The following is a 6816-nucleotide window of genomic DNA, read 5'->3' on the forward strand; positions in this document are numbered from 1 at the left end:
TGCCTTTGACAGGGTGCAGTCTTATCACTTTGCTATCGCTCTTTATTAGTGGAAGATATTTGCGTTTTCCTTCTCTGACAAGTTTCCGCCTTACACGATTTCCAGCTTTCACAAGTTTTACTGTATGTATAAACAACCAACCCGATGTGTTTTCTTGTGAAAACACATTTGTTTTCTCTCCTTCATTGCCTCATACCCCTTTCTCCTTCACTCTTGATGCCCTGAGGTTATAACTCCCAATACCCAATAAAACATGAGCATTCGGCTTTGCCTCAGGCTTTGTTTTCATGGGTTAAGACAAAATGTAGCAATACCCTGTGAGAAAGTAAGTACTATGATTATATCCCCAGTTTACAAACGAAGAAACTGAAGCCCAGAGAGGTTAGGTAAGTTGTCCAAGATCTTACTTACATCCAGTAAATGGAGGAGACAAGATTTGAACTTGGACTCCAAAGCCCATGCTCTTAACCACTCTGCTTTATTTTGCCCAAGGGAGCTTAGTCTGGTTGCCTATCAGCTTGTCCTTTCTAGAAGCTTGAAGATAAGACCTTGCGCTTGGAATGACTTCTGGCACTTGCAGAGTCCATGCTTCATCAGTGCTCGTTTGTGGGCCTCTCTCATTGTATTTGTTACTATGAAGGCAGATCTGAGCCACTTTGGGTGAGCAGCAGTCGTAAGACATAGCATATTAGAAACAGAAGCTCTAGCCATTCTTGACAGCTGGGTAGGCAGATACATTCAGCAAAGGGAACATTTTTGACTGGGACAAGATTGCTCTTCAGGCTGAGATGTGAACTAGGGAAACTTCAGGCTTCAACCTGCCTGTCACTAGACAGAAAACAAAGCGTAACCCCTCCCATTCCCCACCTGCTGTTAACATGACCGGTATGCCTTTGATGGTTAAAGGGTGGCCAATTCTATTACAAAGATGATATATAGCAGGGTGAAGGTAACCTTTCCAGGGTCTATGGTGGGACTTTTTTGTTTTTAATAATGATCTATTTAGTGGTAAGTTTGGAAAAGTCAGCAGTGACTCCACAGCAAGAAATATACTGAATTTTGAAGTTTGAAAGCATATATTTATAAGGATGAAGGTGGAAAGATAATATTGATTTTAGAATTCATCAAACACTTAAAGATGATGTACTTTATAACTATGTATCTTATAATAGACCCTGGGGATTCAAAGATGAATATGATAGGGTTCCTCATAATGTGACCAACCGTCCTGGTTTGCCCAAGATTGAAGGGGTTCCCAGGAGGCAGGACTTTCAGTGCTAAAACTGGGGAAGCCCCAGCCAGACTGAGGTAAGTTAGTTGCCCTACCTGTATTCCCAAGGAGATCACAGGCTAGAGAGGCAGTCAGTTATGCAAATATCTAGCTATGGAATAGTGTGATATGTGAAATCATGGAATAATAGTAATAGCTTACACTTCTATAGCACTTCTTCTGAGCTGGGCACTATTAAGAATAACGTCTTTACATGTATCAACTCACTGAATCTCATAGTAGCCCTGTGAAGTAAAGAACTATTACTATCCCCATTTCATAATAAGAAATTGAGGCACTACTAAGGGGCAGATTTGGGATTCAAACCCAGGCAATATGGGCCTAGATCTGAAATCTTAAACAGCTAAATGCTCTTTTCAAAATGCATTAAGGCAGAGAAGCAGTGCAGAGGGGTGAGCAATTAACTTTGTGGGTGACAGGAGGTGGTCATGGGAGAAGGGAGAGCAGGGTTGAAGAAGGTGATGCCTGAGCAAGACTTTGAATGGTGAATGAGGAATTAATGGGCAGGAAGGAAAGAAAACAGCGTTCCAGGTATAAAAGCTCGGCTTACAATATGGACACATAAAAGCTCAGCTTACATATGGTGTTGTTGGAAGGTCAATGCCAGTGGGGGCTCTAACCATAATCACCTGGCTTCTGACACTTCCAGTGGTACATTCATCAGCCATGTCAGGGCCTTGGAAAGGAGCTTGGAGAGGTAGCGGGCCAGATCATCAAGGGTCTAGCATGCTATAATAAGGAGTACAGATTTTAACCTGTAGACACCAGGGAAGCACTAAAGAACTTTGAGTAAAAGCCAAGATTTGCAGCTGTAGAGAATTACTCTGGTAGCAGCCAAAGGATGGTTTGAGGGTAGGGGTGGAACCAGTGTCATAGGACAACCAAGTATGAATCTCTTGAGAAAGCCCCAGGGAGGTCTGGTGTCTTCACCTACACACTGTAGCAATGGAAATGGAGAGAGCTGGACAGTTTCAAAAGATGCAGCAGGTAAAATGGACCGAACTTGGTTAGTGATTGGAGGAGGGACTAAAGAAAACAGGAAACCTGAGGATCGCTTCTGTGAGTCTTGCTTGTATATAATGGTCCCACCAAAAAAAAAAAAAAAAAAAAAGAATCAAGAGGAACAGTGGGCTGAGAAGGGGAAAGATAGTGAGAGTGAGTTTGGCTTTCCACAGTGTGACTCTCAAGGGCCTATAGAAAATCTAGATGGTATTGTTCAATGCAAGTACTCCATAAAAAGAAGGAAATAGCTTTCTCTAAAGACTACTTAGTTGTGCTGATAAAGTGTGAAATAATAACTATAAGGCAAGTTCTTGGAGACAGGTATGAAGTAAATAGAAAGCAGAAGTGTTAATATTTAATTCAACATCCTTTGGGTTGCCCCTGTCATAGTAGACAAAAATTTAATACATTCATTTATGGTAATGTATGAGTGGCTTAATTTATTGTTCCTCCTAAGAGTATTTGTGTTTTATAAAAGACAGCAATACTTACTGAATCCTTGTAGAAAGAATATCAGGTGCCTTAATCCTAGAGGTGGGAAATTTTTTTTTTTTTGGCAAATAGGCCTTCTATCTGTTGCTGTCGAATTGATTCCAACTCATAGCGACCCTACCAGAACTCCTCAAATCAGTACCTTTGCAGCTGCTAACTCCAGGTGCATGGGAGTAATATGCATACTCCCTTGGGTATGGGAGTAATCTGAGCAAACTTAAAGTTATCATAAACTCTATACATGGACTCTACCCATACCTGAACTATTGCCCCTGCCTGCCCAAATACTTGCATGTTGTTTGTTTCAAAATATTCAACACCTTCAATATCTTGGGATTATAATTATAGAAAATAAGTTATTACTGATCAACATTGAAGCAAAAATCCTGGTTATCGGCATGATCAATTTATTTAAATTTAAGTTTTTTTGTTTTGTTTTGCTTTTTAATGACACTTTTCAGTGCTATTCTCCCCTCTAATCCCCGTGACCATGCCAGTTCAGTGTGCTTTGTGACCCTTACATGGGAAAAGGGACGTGCATCTCCTCCATTACTACATAAACTCTCATCTGTGAGTTTAAGGTGAATGGTCTCTGGATTAAAGTGCATGAACAATGATCGTGATTATCAGTTGCACCCTTTCCTGGGAGAACTTAAAGTAGAATCTCATGTGAATACATTAATTGGGCTTAGCATGTCATCCTTGAAACAATCAGGAATGGAGGAGTGAAGATACATGGAGGGTAATGGAATTTCCCAAAGACACACACTTAGTTGAGGAACTAACAAAAGCGCCCTTCCACCCTGACATCTCACCAGTCCTCTAACCACTAGGCAATTCTGTTTCCTGTTGGAATGCCATCATTTCCTGAAATAGCCAAATCACATGGGAGAATGACCCTGCTCTTATGATTGAGTGGGCTGGGGATCCTTTCAACCAGGCAAAACTTCACCCATCTCTCAGATTTCCTAACTTTGGTTTTTATTTAGAGAAGCATGCTGCTCACTCTTCCGACACCATCCATCTTTGTCAGCACCCAAGGCCACAACTTTGTCTGAACGGCCAGTGATATACGGCAGATAGAATGCACCGAAGACATTAAACTCTATATGACATTTATATGGACTCTGAGCCCACCAGAGATGGATTGATGCTGCCATAAAGCTTTGCAGTAGCCAGGCAAACAAAAGAGTAAGGAGACTGGTAGGGTGGGAGGGGTTAGGAAAAGCAATAGCTTTCTCCACTCACTTTTCCTCCTCTGCAGAGGTTGGCTCACATCTTATTTAGAGAATGAAGAAGTGAGTAGAGGGATTTGTGGGGCCCACCACAGAAGCAAACTCAGCCTTGATTATCAACAGTACTTCCAGTGGCCTTGGCTGGGCCAATGACCAGCACAGGTTAACAGGACACTTAAAATAACCCACTTGGAACGCGGTGCACCCTACCAACCACATGCCTTCACGGCACAATGAAAGGAACACAGATGCAAAAGTGGCAATGGCTCAGGCAAGTGTTTGCCTCCACGTCCATTGTACCTCCTTGGCAGGTATCCTCAGCATCATGGTCATAAGGTTATTTACAGGCGTGCTCACCCAGTATGGAAAGAATGCTGGCATTTCACTCTGCATGGCCGGCCTGTAAATTGGATTGAAGACAGCAATCTGCCTGGCTTGGTATTCAGAATTATCAGCATATGGGACCTATCTTTACCTGATCCAACAGGTACTTTGTAGGTACTGAGGAAACCGATGGGAAAACGATCTTACACAGTAAAACAGCAATCTGTTTTCCATAGCTAATGCTAATCAGTTATGCAAGCATTTAATGTGCTTAGCTTGCTACAAACAAAACCTCCAATTATCAGAAATGGGGCTTCCCCATCCCCACCCCTGCCTCTCCACATGGACATGTATGTGCTGTTGCAGACCACAGTGTATTATGTGTTTATGTGCATTCTCCATGGACTGCCTGCTGCTAACTTTGGAAGATGCAGATTTTGCTATCATTTAAACCACGGCAACACACACACGTTTTAAAAAATATTCAGTGCCTAAAAAGCCCCACGTTCATATAAAGAAAGACAACAATAAATTTCACTTACCAGTTCAGGCTGTTTGAGGCAGCAGAGGGACAAGTTGTTGGTAATTGTCCAGTGCTTTCATTCAATAAATCACATTGGCTTTGCCTTCTCCTGTGGCTCAGCCTCTGCGCAAAGCAAGCAAACCTCCTTCCTATTCTGTGTGAAGAATAAAATGCGAACAGGATCACTACAGGCAAGAGCTGAAGTCATGATCACTAAGCCACTCTTAATGCAAAATAAAAGAGCAAATGATGCCCAGGGAGAGAAGGGGAGAGGGAATCAGCTTGGCTGAGAATCTAGGTGTATTCTCGTGCCTGCAGCCCCAGGAAGGCTTGATTTCTCAAGCTCGTATGTGTAGTAAAAGGATGCCATGACTTCAGAGTGTGTTTAGCCTATTGTATCTGTGAGGACCATTCGCAACAGTGTGCAGGGATAACAAGCTTCATGGCAAACAAGACTGAATTGGAACCGACTGTCACTCAGGGTGAGCAAAGGGGCAGTGAGGCAGCTTTGCACGCCATCAACCGCAGGGAAAGAAAGATCATCTAGCATCCAAGAGCCCATCCAGTAATGTGGGACTGCAAATGAGATTCAGCTCTTCTGGGTCCAGACACCCCTTTCCTCCTATGGCTGCCTGGGACCGGAAGCACACAGGTGGCAGTCACATCCCCTCGCCACAGGGCACCTGTGCAATCCTTTATGCGCTTCCAGCATGAGCAACGGGCATCTTAAGACAGCTCCAAATCCAGCCAGGCTGCTCAACCAGTGCTTGAATTTTTGTCTGAGCAGGTTCTGAGACAATGGTCAGCACACATGAGAATCAGGACGCTGAGAGGCTCAGTCAGGAGGAAGATGGCCAGTGCTGCTTCTATGCCAGCATATATGGGTGCACCTGGCTCCCTTCACGGCGTTCTGCTTTACACAAGTAATGAAACACACAGAAAGGATTTCCTAGAAAGCCACATATGTAGGCATTTTTCATGTTTCTCTATGAAGGGAAATGGCAAAAGACCTTCACACGCTGCTTATGTTGGGGGGCATTGCTGATTAAGAGTACACATGAATAGCACGTGCACACACACACACACACACACACACACACACACACACATGTCCCTAGCAACAGCATTAAGTCTACTTTCTAAAGCTCTATTCAGATTCTCTCTCTGCCAAATGAATGTTTAGTTGCTGTGATGACTTCAGAAATAAGTTTGGACCCTTCCACCAGGCACTGACTCTGTTCTGTTATCCCTGGAGCCAAATCAACTCCCAGGTTTTGAATGTAACTCTTCAGCAAATCAAAAGAAAAGCTCTTGGTTTTAAACAAGAGGGTGGGGTGTTCATCTTCGGTCTGGTAATTAATTAGAATCCTGGGAATGGCATCTTGTATTCCTGAAAATTCTCCCTTTTCTTAGAGACAGCATCTCACCCTGGCAGCTTACACCCTACTGACAGGTGGCTGTTGTGGAGCTGGGACCTGAGGCGAGGCTCAATGACTCCTAAAATCTGGATCTCCAACGGAAAACCTCAGTTTAGCTTCATGAAATTGTCCTACTTTTTCGTTTCTCATAAGAAAGTCAGAATCTCTTTCTGGAACTTATATTCTTTCTTTCTTTGGACTTGCTCGTCCATGGAAGCTTTGCTACAAATAATCTAATTTGGGAATATTCATGCCCTTGAGGTTCCAAAGGTTATTTTTTCACTGAAGATTAAGAGTCAAACTACCCACTTGCAGTTTAAGCTTAAATGACTGCCAGGTAAAACTTTACTCTTTGACTCTAGAAAAACTTGACTTTAGTGCAGATTTCGTCCACCTGCTGAGGTAAACCCGGTGATAATGAAAAACTCTGCTAAGGTTGGAAGCTGCCTCACAGGGATCGTGAGTTCAAACTCCTGTGTAAACCTAAGGGGATGCTTCATACTGTAATGTGGCACTGCCTCCCGGAGCAAA

General features: G+C 43.1%; 1 protein-coding gene across 1 annotated transcript in view; it reads right to left on the reverse strand.

Moving 5' to 3' along the window:
• Positions 1-5017, reverse strand: part of ANKFN1 (ankyrin repeat and fibronectin type III domain containing 1) — a 185304-nt gene extending 180287 nt beyond the window's left edge. The window contains exon 1 of the mRNA XM_004377902.1: positions 4887-5017. The gene's annotated coding sequence lies outside the window, so the exon portion shown is untranslated. The remainder of the gene's footprint in view (positions 1-4886) is intronic.
• Between the last annotated feature and the right edge of the window lie 1799 nt (positions 5018-6816).

Source organism: Trichechus manatus, unplaced genomic scaffold (genome assembly GCF_000243295.1).
Source record: "Trichechus manatus latirostris isolate Lorelei unplaced genomic scaffold, TriManLat1.0 scaffold00054, whole genome shotgun sequence".
NCBI classification, from domain to species: Eukaryota; Metazoa; Chordata; class Mammalia; order Sirenia; family Trichechidae; genus Trichechus; species Trichechus manatus.